General features: G+C 47.8%; 1 pseudogene; it reads right to left on the minus strand.

The window, feature by feature from the left end:
• Positions 1-13,130: 13,130 nt before the first annotated feature.
• LOC132239566 (sterol carrier protein 2-like) lies at positions 13,131-15,139 on the minus strand (annotated as a pseudogene).
• Between the last annotated feature and the right edge of the window lie 2,100 nt (positions 15,140-17,239).

The following is a 17,239-nucleotide window of genomic DNA, read 5'->3' on the forward strand; positions in this document are numbered from 1 at the left end:
ATCTATCTATACTAATAAAAGGGTACTATGCTAATTAGACTGGGTCAACAGGCCATCTTCCAGACATCTGACTTCCTTCTGGGCAAAGCCATGGTGGTGGGGGAGTGGGGGAGTTCTTGAACTTTTGTGGCAGTCTGGCCCAGGTGAACAGCTCCTTGGCCCCTGTAGTTGGGTTTTCCCATTCGAAAGTGAAGAGAGGCTGACTGGAAGGCACTAATCAAAGACAGAAAAAGGCATCTTTCAGATCTAGGCATGTAAATCATTCTGCCTCTGATGGGATGAGTCCCAGAAGAGTGTAGGGGTTCAGCAGTGCTGAAGGCAGGGTTATAACAGCCTCATTAACAGCCCGCAGGTCCTGCACCAGGTGGTAGTCGTTAGTCCCAGGCTTTTTCACAGGCAAGAGAGGCGTGTTCCATGGAGACCTGCATCGTTTAACAAGTCCCCACTGAAGCAGCCAGTCTACGTGGACCTAAATTCCTAGGCGTTCTTCCCTTGGAATTGGATATTGGCAGATATTAACAGGCTGTGCCCCAGGCTTTAACTCGATTAGAACAGGGATATGGTCCTTAGCCAGGCCTGGAAGATTCCCTTCTGCCCAGACCAGTAGGAATTCCTTCTCTAATTTAGGTTCTAATGGTGAGGCCTTTGACTGGGGGGTATAAAGTCTCCATTGTTCCTCCCTCAACACTGCTAAGAACAGGATTATTGGGGAGGTCTCCTCACCTAGGCGAAGCTGTGCTGAGCCATCTGGAGAAAATGTGATTTCTGCCCCCAATTTGGCTAAAAGGTCTCTACCCATTAGAGGCACTGGACAGTCTGGCAAGTAAGGAATTCATGAATTTCTTGATGACCGCCAAGTTGGCATCGGCAAGGGCGGCAGAATGGTCTACAAGTCTGGTCCACAGTAGCTCCAATAATGGTGACTGCTGGGATCCAACCCCTGCAGGTCCAGGGGTCCCCAAAGGTGTGGACGGAGTCAACGAAGAAGGAAGGACACGGAGACAGCGTTCAGTTGATCAGCAGCCTAGCCAGGTTCTCTAGCCAAGTTCTGTCCAGGTTCTCTAGCCATGATCTCTTGCTAGGTTCTCCAGCCAGGTTCTCTGTTGCCAGATTCTGTCTTTTATTGTCTTGTTACATCTGTATTTATACCAGTTGGTTTTAATCCTATCAATTTCTATTCCAAAGGTTAGGGCATTTCTTATCTCCATTCCAGGGAGTAAAGATTATGTAGCTTAAGGGTGATTGTTCGTAGTTAAAGTGATTAACTACCTGCCTGGTATTTAGTTAAGGGATTTTATTCCCTCCTTAACTTCAGGGAAAAATCCCTAGCTGGGATTTTGCAGTGTTTCTTTCTGGACCAACAGTTCTTAGAGTCCCAATTTCAATGTCCAACAGTTCCTTATGTGTACATGCCACCAATGATATTTCAGTTCTGGATGGTGGGCAAATGGTGGCAATACAGGTCCGACCTTCTCTGGTTTGGTCCTGGGCAACCTGCAGTGGTGCACAGCTGCTGACTGCTAGCATGACAAGGCATCCTCACCATCTTCCTTTATGGACTGTTTCTCCTCTGTTGTTCTGGGACCACTGCTATTTTGTGGCTGAAGCAGTCCTGTCAGTTCCTCTCTGGGATCTGTTGTTGCAGGAATCCACATGGGCTTGGAGGAGTTTTCTGGAAATATACAAACATATTCTCGACCAAAGGTTAATAAAGGAATCATTCTATAAATTAAACTTGGGATCCTTTTAATTTTTTGCCCAAACGATTTTCCTTTGGCTTATTTTGACACCATGTGTGTTTTATGGGTGTCTTGTTATTAGCATTACAAATGAAAATTAATTTTCAAAGTAAAAATTTAAAGCAATGAAGGCTTTTACTTACAGGGCATTATTCCACTATCCCTCTCCCCTTTTTAATTTAAATATTAGGAAGTTTTTGGAAATTTTACAATGCAGTCTTGATAACTTTTTAATTTTAAATCTTTGTATAGAAATATGACTGCTCTGGATTCATTGCATGTTAAGCAATTGTTGGAACCATCAGTAAAAATTAGTTAATACATCAGGAACAGTTTCCTGTTCAGTACAATTAAGTTCTTGAATATTCACTTATTTCAATTAGCCAATTTAAATTAATCTGAAATAAGGTTCATTTTTATTATTATTTTAAACTTTACTTGTCCTAGGTTATGGACAGTAAATGACATTAACTAATTTTCTGCAATTAGTCTTTAAATAACTACACAAACTTTGCTAGAGTGGCAAAAACACAAATTATTTACCTTTCTATATCAAGCCTAATATAATTAACTACAGTTCTTCAGATGTTTGAAGGGAACCTCTCTTTATTTTCTTTCAGAGTAATTCCTAGGATACAATTGGAAAATTTCAATTGAAAAAAAAAAAAGCCTTGCCTTTCTCTTACACCAAGCAAAAAATGTAACAGACATGATTCCTTTTTGGGTATTGACTGATAGTGCCAGGCCATGTCACATTAAACTTCCCTTATGATCATGGTGACTATTATTACAGTCAGATTTGGTATTTTATTAACAATCTTTAGATTATCCTATAAATATTAGTGGAAGAGATTTCAAATTTTTAAAATGTCTCCTTTATATAAAATTTAGAATATATTTTCAAAGCATATCTTTTCAGCTCATTTGCATATACAGAGGGATCATGGAAGCCTTCAGTAACTTTCTTAGATTTTACTAGGATTAAATTGCTTACAAAGATATTGGTTTCTCATATAACTTAATTTATATAAAACCTTGATTATATTTTTAAAAGATAATTTATTAAGCAATTAAAGTAGGCATTTTTATTAAAAAAATAAAGTTAGTAAATTTAGTAAACTTTTATGTTTGATTCACAAGGCACAAACACTGCCCCACCTCCAGCCTAATTAAAATGCAGGCAGCTAGGGGCTTTTTGTTATTTTAAATTCAGCTGTTGGATTTTAAGAAATTTTTTGTTTATTTTGCCCTTCTTAGAGGCCAAAACCTTTATAACATTTAAGATATATGTATATAAGTGAAATATATTTATTAATTTTTATTTGATAAAGCTTTCCATGTGGTGTCAAGTATATTAAATTGGCTTAATTCAAAAATATTTCCTTTAAGAGTAACTTTTGAAAACATTTCAGGGCCTGTGAAATGCCTCAAAATTATCCCTCAGTTATAGCCTTGAAATTTAACTTGGAAAAAAACATCACGGATCTTGAACCTCCACACATAAGCGGGTGGGGGTGGGTGTAGGTTGCTCAGGGCCGGGAGGAGAAGGAGGAGGAGGGGGAGGGCGGTTAAGGCGGACCTTAGTGGAGCCCAACACCTCACATTTATAGAAGTCATGCTGCTCCGGGGTCCTCTTGAGTCTGGAGAGGTGGTGCCAGGACAGGTTGTCAAGCTGGGGTCGCCAAGCAGCTTGGCCACGGTGGGGGCTGTGAGGATTACAGTGTGAGGTCCTGTCCACCTAGGCTCCAAGGCTTGTGGTTGTAGGTTCTTAAGGAGGACCGAGTCAGCAGGATGAAGGGCTGGTCCTCGGGAGTCCTGGTCTGTCGGCTCTGGCTTGGGCAGAAACCTGTTCTCCTGTTCTCGGAGCAATTGCCTGACTAAAGACAGATATGGGAGATACGTTCCCAGGGGAGGGGGATCAGTAAGGAGACGGTGGTTGAGCAAAAAGGGTCAAAAGGGCTCAAGAAAGTGGGGCTTCTTGGTGTAGCCGGAGTTTGGTCAGGGCCATGGGCAGAAGGCCCGGCCAGGAGCTGCGAATTTCTAGAGAGAGTTTAGTTAGATGGTCCGATAGGTTGGACTTGAGTGGCTATGATGAGGGTTTGAGCCAGTGACAGAAATCCAGCAGGATGTAGAGGAGGAGGGATTGATGTTCGAGAGTAGATGGAAAGTTGTGTTGATGAGGGTGGGCATAGGAGTAGGTCCAGGGTTCGTAAATAGAGAGTGACACTAGAGGATTTCCTATCCCAGACAGTAGAATTGATGACTCCCTCATCATTCCATGTCTGTTTCACCTGAAAATATAAAAAACCTGAGCAAAATTGGAGGGTCCCTTGCCAGGTAAGAGCCTGTGAGGAATGAGGAGTCATCCGGTCCTGGATGGTGTCGCCAAATCTTCTTCGGGGATGGTGGGAGGCACTCTGTGAGCCTGAGAGAGGTAGGTATTGTAGTGAAAGTGGGAGGAAATGTTAGAATGCGCTGTTATCCAAGGGAAAAGAGAAAGGGACGGAGCAGTGGAAGCCAGGGACCTGGAGGCTGGAGAAAAGGCGGGAGGGAGGGAGCAGGTCGTGCAGCCTGTTCCCAGGCCTCTAGCCGCTTGGATTTTAAAGTTGCCGCATTTTTCCTTTGGGAAAGGTGGAGGGGGATGGGGCGAGTTCAGAGCAGTCTTCATTTCAGAGGAGGGGACAGTCATGGAGGAGAGAAGGAGATAAGGCGTTCACGGTGAAGACTGAGCTAGACGACTGTGGTCTGGGACAACTGGGCCCCATAAGGGGACGCATGGCAGCCCTGGATGGGCACCCAGGCAGAACCAGAAAAATGGTGAATGAGGGAATTTAGTAAGATGCAGTGTAGAGTGAGGAGTCTAATGGCTGTGAGATTGATCCATCAACCCCTATAATAGAGACTGAGGAGTGGGCAAGGATCGAATTCAGGGAGGGCAGAATAAGTGGCCCTAGTGTCAATTAAAAAGGAGATAAGGCTTACCTGCCACCGCAGTCGTTACCCGAAGCTCTGTCCTTGTGGTGTAAGTCTGTGGGGCCCTGTTGGATGCTGGGCAGCTTCTTCGGTGGCCAGTCCCAGGAGGTCTGGGAGCTCCAAACTGGATCCAGAGGGCAGCCATGCTGGACTGGCTGAGGCCTGACCTGGAGGGCCTGACTACAGTCCAATTTCCAGTGGTCTTTCCTTCCGCACCTTGGGCAGGGCCCAGGCGGGGGTCTAAGGTTTGAGCAGGAATTGGCTCAGTGTCTTTCCTTGCTGCTTTTGAGGCATGGGCCTGGAGGCGGCTTAGCCCCTGACTTACCCATGGTTGGAGGACGGGCACTTTGTTTGGGGTTCGTGAGAGCAGTGGCTAGGAGCTGGAAGGCCTCCTAATGGGCCTCAGCCTTGGCCTGGTCTCTCCTTTGATTTTGGATTTGGGTCTCCTCATCTCTATTATTAAAGACCTTAGGTCAGGTTAATAAGGTCTTTTTGAGGGGTTTATGGAAGCTTACAGTAAAGGTGGTCAGGTCAGTGGAAGAGGACCTGGAATGCCTCTCAATCTGTGAGGCTGGACGTAGAGGGTGGGGGCATAGATTCAGACTATGCCCTCAGTCCCAGCTGCTTCCCTCAGGGGTAGAATGGGCGCAGAAATGGACGAGGCTGTTTTGGAGCTGACATTCTCAGGATTTGGGCTCTCAGAGATAGGGGAGTAGGAAGCTTCTGGTTAAGAGGGTCTGAAGAGAGCATTTTTCAATATGAGGAAGGTCAGAGTGAGAGAGAATGGCTACCCAGATAAAATCATTCCCAGCTACAACCCCTCGCAAAGGGAACTGGCCGGTCACCTGTGAATTTAAATTGCTGTCAATCATGGGGGCAGAGATTCGGCAGAGCCACAGAGGAAGGTGGGCGGTTAGAACTTACAGAGGGCACTGCATGGGGTACAGGATACTAGAGCAGGACTGTAAGGGGAGGAGAGAGAGCAGGAGAGGCGGCCTGGGTAGGCGTGGGAGAGGTACCGGAATTCTTTGATGAATGCAGTGGGGTTGGCAGAGAAAGACACCAGCTGCAGTTCAATTGAGTTTAAAAGCTGCAACCTCCCAGGGGCAGGGCAGAGGGAAGGAGGGACAGAAAGGAGGCAGAGCCTAGGGATGCGTGTGTGCCAACTGGGGAAGCAGGAGGGGGCGGGGGGAGGGCAGGGTTGCTATCCCGGCGACTTGAGCTTCCGGCTCCCGCAGCAGCTATGACGGTAGCGGCGGTGGCAGTGGGGGCGGAGCAGGCGGCTGGACTGATCTCTTGTTGGCGGCGCAGTGGAGGGTGCCGGGTTATGGTCCGGCGATTTGAGTTTCCAGCTGCCGCAGGGCGGGCTGAAGAGGAGAGGCGGGGTCAGTGGGAGGCGGGGTCAGTGGGAGGCAGAAGAAGGCAAGGCTGGAGGAGGGTCCAACAGGGAGGGAGGAGAGGGTGTGGAGGGACAGGGGCACGAAGCCAGCGGAGAACACGGGTGGCTTTCTCCGGGGGAGTTTGGGGGAGTTCTCCGGAGGAGGGGGTGGGAGGACGCGGGGACGATGGCGATGGCGATGCTGTCACCGTGTCCCACACACCGCACATGAACCCACGCTCACACACACAACACACACACTGCGGGCTCGGCGGTGCACGGAGCGGCGTGGAGCAGCCACAGCCCGGAGGAAGGAGGGAGGACAGGGCAAGGAGAGACAGCAGAAGGAACTTTGCGGGAAGGGCAGGGATGCAGAGACAGGGAGCAGTTTTCAGTGAGAGAGAGGGAGAGACTTGGGCACATTTCCCAGTTCGCTGGCAGAAATTACTGAGATCGGTATGGATGATAAAGTCAAAGTCCCGTTTTCATATTGAGGCCATGCTACATTACAGAAAAAAGGACGCAGGTCCGGGGTAGGCCGAGTGTTTAGCCAGATCAGTGAGCCGGCACCCTAGAGGTGTGCTCAGGTCAGGTTTGGAATTTGGATTCCCCATGCTTGATCCCTGTGGCCTGTAGCAGGGTGAAAGGCTGGCGTCCCAGCGGTTTAATCCACGCTACGGATGGATGGTTGGGCCTGTGGATGTATGGACGTCTCCACTACTTCCCAAGGTCTGGAGGAGCCTTCCTGGAAGGTCCGGAAAAGGCAATCTCTGACGCGGCCACTTTTTATAGACAGAGACGCCTGCGGGCAGGCGGCCACGTGGGACCCGCACGGGGTGGGGTTGGACTCACCGCTGATGTTGCCAAACTGGGAAAAGGCTGCCGAGCTGAAGAAATGAGGTCCTGATGGGTCCAGAGCCACAAGGAGGGAAAGGCAGGCACCTCAAGCCGTGGAGGGACAGCCAAATGGAGTGCTCACACCACCCGGTTTCGGCACCAAATGTTAGGTTAGGTGGCTCAGGAGGTGGTGTAAGAAATAAAGCGTCCAGTGAATCAGAAAAGGGAAGGGAAGGGAAGGGAAGGGAAGGGAAGGGAAGGGAAGGGAAGGGAAGGTTTATTGCGTCCAAGGGAGACCCACGTACCCCAAAGACAGGGCACGTGGATTCATACCAACAGGGAGGGGGGCGCTTTTTTTATACTGCAGTTGGGTGAGGGGCGGGGACATGAGCTGAGGTATTTAGCTGAGGAAGTTTCAGCTGCAGGGGGTCAGCAAGGTATTCAGGAAGGAGTCAGTATCTGTGTCTGGCAAGCTGATCTGTTAGGAAAGCCAGGGGGAGTCCATTATCTCATCACACATCTGCATATATCCGATCCTGAGCTCTCTCTGACCTAACAGAAGGGGAGCTTGATCACCTCCCGGGAAGCCATAGAGCTCCCTCAGGAATTGGGAATTAGTTAGGAATTGGGTAGATTGTTTAAACTCTGAGTGAATGTCTGGTGAAAGTGTGTGAGTGGAGGGAGGGGGCCTGCCCTCTCCTCTTCTTTGTGTGGCTCCACGACTTCCGTTATGGAGTTCGAGTGGGCCCCAACCTGCAGTTCCTCGATTCGTCATATGGCATAACGGTGACTTGTTGGAGACCCGGTGTAAGCTGACACAGTCCTTGCACCTGAAGGGGCTAGCAAGGCTGGGACCCTTACCCACAGTTTTCCCAGACTTGTTTGGATGGAGGTTATCAGTAAAATGAGAGCAACCTTTGTAGAATGAGAACAGCCTTTCAGGGCTTACCAAGAAGTCTGCAACTATTTACTGATATTTGCTGTACTGAGAATTTGTCCTTCTGTTCTGTCTCTCCCTTAGAGATTAAGAGGAACAAAGAATACATTCCTCTTGACAGACCTGCTATTCAGTGTCTTGTGTATGAATAGCATTGCGTGGTTAATAAACTTGCTGCAGTTCCTCGATTGAGCTGTAGTTCTTCCGATCCCACTCTCCTGTCTTTCTTCCTCAATTCCCACCTCCCTACCTCAGCCCAGTTCAACCTGTCAGGCTGGCCCTGACAGAGACTCACCCCCATGTGGAGGTGACCAGGCCCATGGTGTATACAGGTGCACCTTAGCTAAGATGAATCTAAGCTCCCAAAGGGATGCAGCCAGGCAGGCATCTGCATGAGGATCTGTGAAAACAGGTCAACGCCCCCACCTTGTCTGTCTCTCGCTACCGATCATCATGGGGTCGGGACAAAGTAAACCCACTGTTCTCAATTGCGTGTTGAAAAAAAAAAAAAAAGAAAGGGATTCAATTGAGGAATTATGAATAAACAGCTGTTTGTTTGTGTAGGACTAGCCAATTTACTACCGAAAAGGGGGACTGAATGCAGCTCCAGTCTGGGCTAGTCTACTGAGAGAGTGTGAGTACGGGTGTTTGTCTGCCTTGGCTGCTCATTAATTGGTCTGTGTGAAGTGAAAGCTACTTTGATTTATTCTGCATTTCTGTTGATTTGCCTGGCTGAACGTTTGGGCTGGACCCGTGATGGTCTGTAAAAGTTTCTAGCAGCTGGAGATTTATTTATCTTAGAGTCTTTTGCTCACTATTAAAGGGGAATCAGCCCACTTAGCTAATAAAAATTTCTATCTATCAGTTGCTCTTACCTAGGTTGTAAATTTACTGTATTAAATTGAAGTTCTGGGGTAGATTTAACGGTTTTGATGTTAATGCTTTTGATTTGCAGAAATTCTGTGAACGGGAGTGGCCCACTTTCCAGGTGGGATGGCCGGACGAAGGGACTTATGATTTAACCACTGCTTTTCAGGTTCACCATGTTGTCTACAGCCGGCCAGGTCACCCCGACCAAATTCCCTATATTCAAGTGTGGGTTGATATTTTGACTGGAAAACCAAGGTGGTTAAAGAGATGTCAGAATAAGAAAAAGAAATTGGACAGAGACAGACAGTCCTCTTGGCTTCGGCCCAGAAGGGGAAAACTCCCCCTGTTCTGCAAGATCCTGGTGAGGAGGCACTCACAGGGTCAGGCTTCCCACGTATGCTCCTCCATCCGCCAGTCCGATGGTGGCAAAAGACCCCGATCCAGAACCCCTGCCTCCTCCACAGCAGGTTTCCTTTCCTCCGGAAACACCAGTCCACGGCCCTGCTCCATTCTCCCCTCCTTGCACGGGGTGGGGGACGGTGTGTGGAGGCAGGGAGGGGGAGGGCTGGCGGGGCCCTGCAACATCTGCTGGTCCCGCGGCTCCTGTGTTGTCACAGCAGCGGGCAGGCCCTCCAGACCTGGGTCCAGACAGGCAGCATTTTGTGGTCTGTGTCCCCTTTTCTACTGGTGGCCTGTGCGGTTGGAGGGGCCGGGGTCCTTATTTCTTCCAGAACCCGCAGGGGTTAATCTTTCTTTTGGAGTCTGTGTTTTTTATGATTGTCAGCAGCTGCTGCAAACCCTTTAAACTTCAGAAGAGAGAGAGAGAGGGTCAGGGTGGAAGGGAGGAAACTTGCTCTGGGTCCGGATAGACAGCCTACATCTGACCAAGACAGATTAGAGGCTGTGTGTTCCTTCAGGGGACCCGACTGGAACCCCAATAGTGACAGGGGAAAGGAGGCTCTCGATCGGTACCGCCAGACTCTATTGAGGGGCATCCGAGCTGCTGCTCAGAAACTCACAAACCTCTCTAAGGTGACAGAGATAGTCCAGGGGCCTAACTAGAGCCCGGCAGCTTTCCTCGAGAGGCTGTGCGAGGCCTATCGGGTGTATACCCCCATTGACCCTGATGCCCTGGAAAGTCGGAGGGCTGTCAATGTTGCATTTGCTTCCCAGTTGGCCCCAGATATTAGAAACAATTGCAGAAGTTAGAGGGCTTTGAAGGGAAATCAATCTCTGAGTTGGTTGAGGTGGCCCAGAAGGTTTTTAACAATTGGGAGGACCCGATGGCAGGTTTAAACACCCGGACAGAGAAGGTCCTCCTGGCCATAAGCGAGGAAAAAGGCCCAAGGGGCCGGAGAGACAACAAGGGCAAGAAAAGCCTCGTGGGAGAAATGGATTTCAACCACGGCTTGGGAAAAATCAGTATGCATTTTGCAGAAAGGAAGGACATTGGAAAAGAGAGTGCCCTGAACGTGCGGGGGAACCGACTCCCGTGTTGGTGGAGGAGGTGGATTAGGATTGTCAGGGCTCAGCTGCCCCCCCCCCCCCCACCTCCCCCAGAGCTCAGGATAACCCTGACAGTGGGGGGTACTCACTCAGGCCCTCTGGTGGGGAAAGGGAAAAAGAGTGAGCATTTCAGCTTCCTGAAAACAGCTGCCTTAAACCCGGCCACACTCCTCCTTGACGAGGAGGCAGAGGACCCATTGCATGACTGTGAGGAGACACTTAATACCCTCACTTCCCTCTGTGAGGACCTTGTGGACCAGCCCCTGCAGAATCCGGATGAGACCCTCTACACCAGGGGTCCTCAAACTTTTTAAACAGGGGGCCAGTTCACTGTCCCTCAGACCATTGGAGGGCCAGACTATAGTTTAAAAAAATATGAACACATTCCTATGCACACAGCGGCGACAAAAATACCTGGTGGGCTTGATAAATGTTTTTGGCGGGCCGCATGTGGCCCGCGGGCCAAAGTTTGAGGACCCCTGCTCTACAAGGACAGGAGTAGCTTCGTAGAGGAAGGTACCCGGTATGCAGGGTCAGCAGTAGTGACATGAGGAGGAGCCAGGGGAGATCTGCCAGGATTAGAAAGAAGCCCTGGTGAGTGCCTCAGCACTCGCCCTGCCAGACCTACCCAGGGACTGCAGGGATATATCTCCTCACACTGCCTTTACAGAAGGACACGGGAGCCACCTTAAAGAAGTCTCCTGACTTCATGAGGAAAGGAAAAACCCTCCTTACATACTTAACCTCCTGGTAGCCATATAGGGGCCAAGGAAGTGGCTAAAAGACCAGTAGGGCCCCTAGACGTTCTCGTAGCCCTGCCAGCACGAAGGCTCCCAGAGAAGCCTACTCATCTGCCAGAGGAGCAGAGGCTAGCTGAGAAACTAAGGGCCCGGGAAGGAGAGGCTGGATGGCTAATTCTGCCAGATGGGAGGCCTATAGTGCCAGAAGCCCTGGGGCGGACCATCGCTTCCCAGACCCACCAGAGTACCCACCTGGGGGGCATGAAGCTATCAGAACTACTGGGTAGAGAATTTTACATCCCAGGGCTCCAGAAAATATCCCAAGACTTGGCTAGAAGGTGCCAAGTTTGTGCCCTGGTGAACCAAGGGCCCCCTGTATGGCTGCGCTGGGGCAGCGATTCCGAGGTCAGAACACCCGAGAACACTGGGAAGTGGACTTCGCCTAGATACCAGGAGGACAAGGAGGGTATAAATACTTGCTGGTTTTCATTGATACCTTCTCTGACTGGCCTGAGGCATACCCAACCAAGGCAGAGACAGCACAGGTAGTAGTTAGGAAACTCCTCACTGAAATTGTCCCCTGGTTTGGCCTACCACTATACATGGGGTCCGACAATGGCCCGGCGTTTATTGCCAAAGTTACACAATCCATAGTTAAGGCCCTGAGCATTACCTGGAAATTGCATTGTATTTATAGACCACAGAGTTCTGGACAGGTAGAGAGGATAAATTGGACCTTAAAGGAAACATTAACTAAATTAAAATTAGAGACTGGCGAAAACTGGGGAAGTCTCCTTCCTTTTGATCTCCTCAGAGCTAGGTGCACCTGTATATAAAAGGAATCACCCCTTTTGAAATTATGTTTGGTGGGCCGCCACCTCTCCTTTCCTGCCAAAGGGAGGAAGATCTTGCCCAGCTATCTACCCAAAATTTGCTTAAGTCCTTCCAGGCTTTGCAGAGCAGCGCTACGTTGGCACAGCGGGTGGTGAGAGCCCTACAGGAGGAGGACGTGCTGAGATCCAGTTCAACACAGCCTGCCTTCTCTCCAGGTGATGTTGTCTGGGTGAAGCGCCATGACCCTGGCAGCCTGGAACCTAGATGGGATGGACCCTACCAGGTGCTGCTGAACACTCCAACTGCCATCAAAGTCGCAGGAAAGAGGCACTGGATCCATCATACACAGGTTAAGAAGGTGAACGACAGCGTCAAGGGATGGCAGGTCCAGATGACTGAGACCCGTTTCTCCTGGCTCTCCTCGTCTGTCTGCCTGGGACTGGGAAATCCCCATCTGGCCAAAAATTACTCTTGGGAGGTCACATGCACTTTTGGTGGGACTGTTATAGGCTCTCTTGTCAGAGTTGAGGTGCCCTTCATCTGGACAGATCTCTATAAACTATTTGGAGAAAACTGGGGAAATTCCAGAACCAGGGGTTACGGGTGCGGCTCAACTCAATTGGCCCCTTGCGTCCCCTAGACAAGCCAGGGAGGCCAAGCCTGCCACAACACCCAGCCCCACTCCACCTGCAGCCACAACCCTGCCAGCCCTTGATGCACTCGCAGAGGTAGTAGTCCAACCACTTGGGGGTCATCAAGAAAAGCCTTAGCCAACTGTGAAAATGGCTGGCTGACCGAGAAGAGGCTAGAAAGGCAAAGGGCAGTTGGTATGAGAATTTATTTTCCTGGTACTCCTGGCTAACTACCCTGCTCTCCTCCTTGGCAGAACCAATTGTTCTGCTCCTCTTCAGGCTACTATTTGGCCCCTGCATTGCCAAATGCCTCCTCAATTTCATACAACATCGAATACAGGCTGTAAAGTTGATGGTTTTACACATTCAATACTCCAGGATCATAGAGGAGGGCGCTGAATCAAAGATTTGATTCGGGCATAAGACCAGTAGGGAGAGAGAAACCAAGATGGAGGCATAGGTAAACACCGGAAGTTGCTGCCTTCCACAACAAATTCAAAAATACAACTAAAAGACAAAACGGACATCATCCAGAACTACAGGAAGGCTGGCTGAGTGGAAATTCTTCAACTAGAAGGAAAGAGAAAAGCACACTGAGACTCAGAGGAGCTGCGGAGGTGGAAGTAAAGTGCAGAGGTACAGAGGCGCATGCGGCAAGGGCTGGCAACTGCGGACGCAGCTGTATTTTTTTTTTTTTTTCAGGAAAAGCAATTTTAATTTTCTATTAAACATTCTTCCATTATTTTACCCCATATCTTACTGAGTTATAAGAAATAACATTAGCATTCGAAAAACTAGGAAGAAAGATAAATGTGGGTAATTATTCATCTAAACATATGAAAAGACAAATTATAATAGGATTGAACTTTATAAACTTAAATTAATGAGATAATTTTTAAACTGTGCATATCAAAGCAAATTTTATTAAAATAATTTAACACTGATTTTTCAGGAAGGAAACTATTTTAAAAATATTTTTATTTTAAAAATAGGCCTCTGTTCAGCTATAAAATTTCCCCCCAAGCTCTGATATTCTTTTATTTAGAGCTGGGAAGAAAATACCATTCTGATGGCACAAAATGCCAAAATTTTAATTGTTTTAATCCCAGCACAGAATTGTAAAAACTATTAATGGAAAACAGATTAAGGTCATTAAGTGCACAACACTAATTTCTGGCCAGCTTCTGGTATTTGGTTTCTTCCCTAGTTCTCCCAAGGAAAACTTAAATTGAATCTTCAGCAGAATAATCCTCAAATACACTTCATAAGCAAAATGTGAGCTTTTGTTTACATAGTTTTTGGATTTTGCTGTTCCTAATTTTATTCTGGAATTCAATTTTACCCCAAACCATAATTACCATGTTAACTTTGTAATGCACGGTTGTCTGCAATTCAGCAAAGCAGTAGTACACCATCAGCCTCTATTTACCCAGAGCTTAGGAAAAACAGGATTAGTCACAACCACTTAAAAACAAATCCCATGCTATTTGCCAATGCTTGGTTTCAGTCTAAGTTCTGACAGTGAAATACATGGATATATATCTGTAAGTCTCATTTTGATTTTCAAAGGTAGGCACAGGAAGTTTTTCACAGCTTAGCTTTGCCCAGTTGGAGCTGAAGATTCTGTAACTTCATAGCCAGACCCATGTTGCCAGCGATTTTCAATTTGCCTTGAAAAAGGGCTGACTGCGGATTCATTTTACCCGTCATTAAAGCCATCAAGTCCTAGTCAGCCATTGTGATCGTGCAGTCAGCCTTCTTATTTGAGTTGGGAAGCACTGATCCCTTGCCATTCTTCACATCCACCACCCAGGTGGCTTCTTTACCCCCAGGGCCACCCTTTACCTTGAAGGCAAAATTTCCGCTGATTTTCTTCAGAAACTGTTCCCCTTCCTCTTCAAGCTTCTTCTCCATCTCCTTAATTGCCGGGGTCCAACCCCAGCAGGTCCAGGGGTTCCCAAAGGTGTAGACGGAGTCGGCGAAGAAGGAAGGACACGGAGACAGTGTTCAGTTGATCAGCAGCCTAGCCAGGATCTCTAGCCAGGTTCTGGTCTGGATCTCCAGAGAGGTTCTGCCGTTTATTGTCTTGTTACATCCGTATTTATACCAGTTGATTTTAATCCTGTCAATTTCTATTACAAAGGTTAGGGCGTTTCTTATCTCCATTCCAGGGAGTAAAGTTTATGTAGCTTAAGCATGATTGTTTGTAGTTAAACTGATTTACTACCCGCCTGGCACTTAGTTAAGGAGTTTCATCCCCTCCCTAACTTCAGGGAAAAATCCCTACCTGGGGAAACAACCTTTCTTGGAGAGGTGACCTTGGTTAAAACACACAGCGCTAAGGGGAGCAAACATATTAAGAACAGTATGCTATATACGCCAGGTCCCTTGAAACATATGCTGTGCAGATGTTTCTATCCTGCATCAACTGTGTCAAGCAGCAAGGATGGACCGGCTTCCGGCACTTAATGACAAGATTTGCTTTAAACCCTTCAACTGCAGGACTAGTTGGAGCAGCTTCAATTTGATGAGTTCTGGCAGCTTCAGGGAAACCCATCTGTAGATCATGACAATGGCAGCTCCTCCTAAGCCCAAATTGTGCTGCAGAGCAACCTTTGCCCCAGGAACTTATCTCTTCCCGGCTTCCCCTCGCAGCTGCCAGCAGAGCTCCGCGCAGCGGCTGTCTTTTTGAATCGGGAGGGAGTCACAAGCCCCCGACTGCTCTGAACTCCAGTTCCAGGAAGTCTCTGGGGACCCAGACTCATAAGGGGAGAGACTGGACTGTCTGGCAGTGGGCAGAACTCGGAACTCGAGGTCGGCTTTCTCTCAGAGGTGCTTGCAGCAATTACCAGGACACTGAGATGCTGGGCCCCTTAGGGCAGGGCTAAGGAGCAGCCATAGCTGCTTGCTCTGCCCTGTTGATCCCCTGAGACCCTGCCCCACCCAAGCTGCTGCAGAGACTTTTGCATATGAATGGCCTGACCCTTTGCAATCTGAAAATTACCTAACAAACTGCAGCTGGGCCAGACAGACCCAGAACTTACAAGAGAAGGCCCAAGGCCCCACAGCAGCTTGCATTGCTTCACAGCTGGGCCTCATCTGGGCACCTCCAAACCCCAAACAAGGAAGGAGAATCTGCAGATCTCTTTGTAGCTCCTGCTTGGTAGCCTCAGGCAGAGGCTAAATTAGCACCTCCTTAGATCCAAGGGCCAGTGTACCCAGTGGTCAGAGTGGGACCATCCAGATTACAACTCCTCAGATCCATAAGGGACACACTCAGGGGGCAGACTCAGTGCGCACCAAAGCCCCACTGAAGCAAGTCTTGCCCCAGAAGGTTGACTTCAGCACAGAAGTTCTCCCACTGTAGACACAGCTTATTCTCAGCCAATTGGTCTGGAAGTCAATTCCTCCCAGTGATACCTACAACAATCAAGGCTTAACTACAACAAGAATGGGCACAAAGCTCACAAAGAGGTGCGCCAAGAGTGTCCACCTCAGGTAATTGGGGAGGCTGAGCCACTGGGCCCTATAGGACACCTAGCACACAAAGCAACTCTACCAACACAGTTAAGCATAAAATATGTGGAGACAAAGAAACAGGACACAAATAACAGAAATGGAGGAAAGCAAACTACTGGATATAGAGTTCAAAACCACACTTTAAGGTTTTTCAAGAACTTTGTAGAAACTGCCGATAAATTTAGTAAGACCCTCAAAAAGTCTGGTGAGACCGCCGATAAATGCAGTGAGACCCTCAAAAAATCTAGTGAGACCCTTGAGGTTATGAAAAAGGACCAACTAGAAATTAAGCATACACTGACTGAAATAAAGGACATTATGCAGAGTTCCAACAGCGGACTAGAGGATCACAAGAATCAAGTCAAAGATTTGAAATACGAAGAAGCAAAAACACCCAACTGGAAAAGCAAAATGAAAAGAGAATCCAAAAATACGAAGATAGCGTAAGGAGCCTCTGGAACAGCTTCAAGCTGACCAACATCAGAATTATAGGGGTGCCAGAAGATGAGAGAGAGCAAGATATTAAAAACCTATTTGAAGAAATAATGACAGGAAACTTCCCCTACCTGGTGAAAGAAATAGACTTACAAGTCCAGGAAGTGCAGAGAACCCCAAACAAAAGGAATCCAAAGAGGACCACACCAAGACACATCATAATTAAAATGCCAAGAGCAAAAGACAAAGAGAGAATCTTAAAAGCAGCAAGAGAAAGAAACTCAGTTACCTACAAGGGAGTACCCATATGACTGTCAGCTGATTTCTCAACAGAAACTTTGTAGGCCAGAAGGGAGTGGCAAGAAATATTCAAAGTGATGAATACCAAGAACCTACAACCAAGATTACTTTATCCAGCAAAGCTATCATTCAGAATTGAAGGTCGGATAAAGAGCTTCACGGATAAGGAAAAGCTAATGGAGTTCATCACCACCAAACCAGTATTATATGAAATGCTGAAAGGTATCCTTTAAGAAGAGGAAGAAGAAGAAGAAAAAGGTTAAGATACTAATTATGAACAACAAATATGCATCTATCAACAAATGAATCTAAGAGTCAAGTGAATAAATAATCTGATGAACAGAATGAACTGTTGATTATAATAGAATCAGGGACATAGAAAGGGAATGGACTCACTATTCTTGGGGGGGAGAGGGGTGTGGGAGATGCGGGAAGAGACTGGACAAAAATTGTGCACCTATGGATGAGGACAGTGGGGGGGGGGTAAGGGCATAGGGTGGGGTGGGAACTGGGTGGAGGGGAGCTATGGGGGGAAAAAA

This window comes from Myotis daubentonii, chromosome 1, assembly GCF_963259705.1.
Source record: "Myotis daubentonii chromosome 1, mMyoDau2.1, whole genome shotgun sequence".
NCBI lineage: Eukaryota > Metazoa > Chordata > Mammalia > Chiroptera > Vespertilionidae > Myotis > Myotis daubentonii.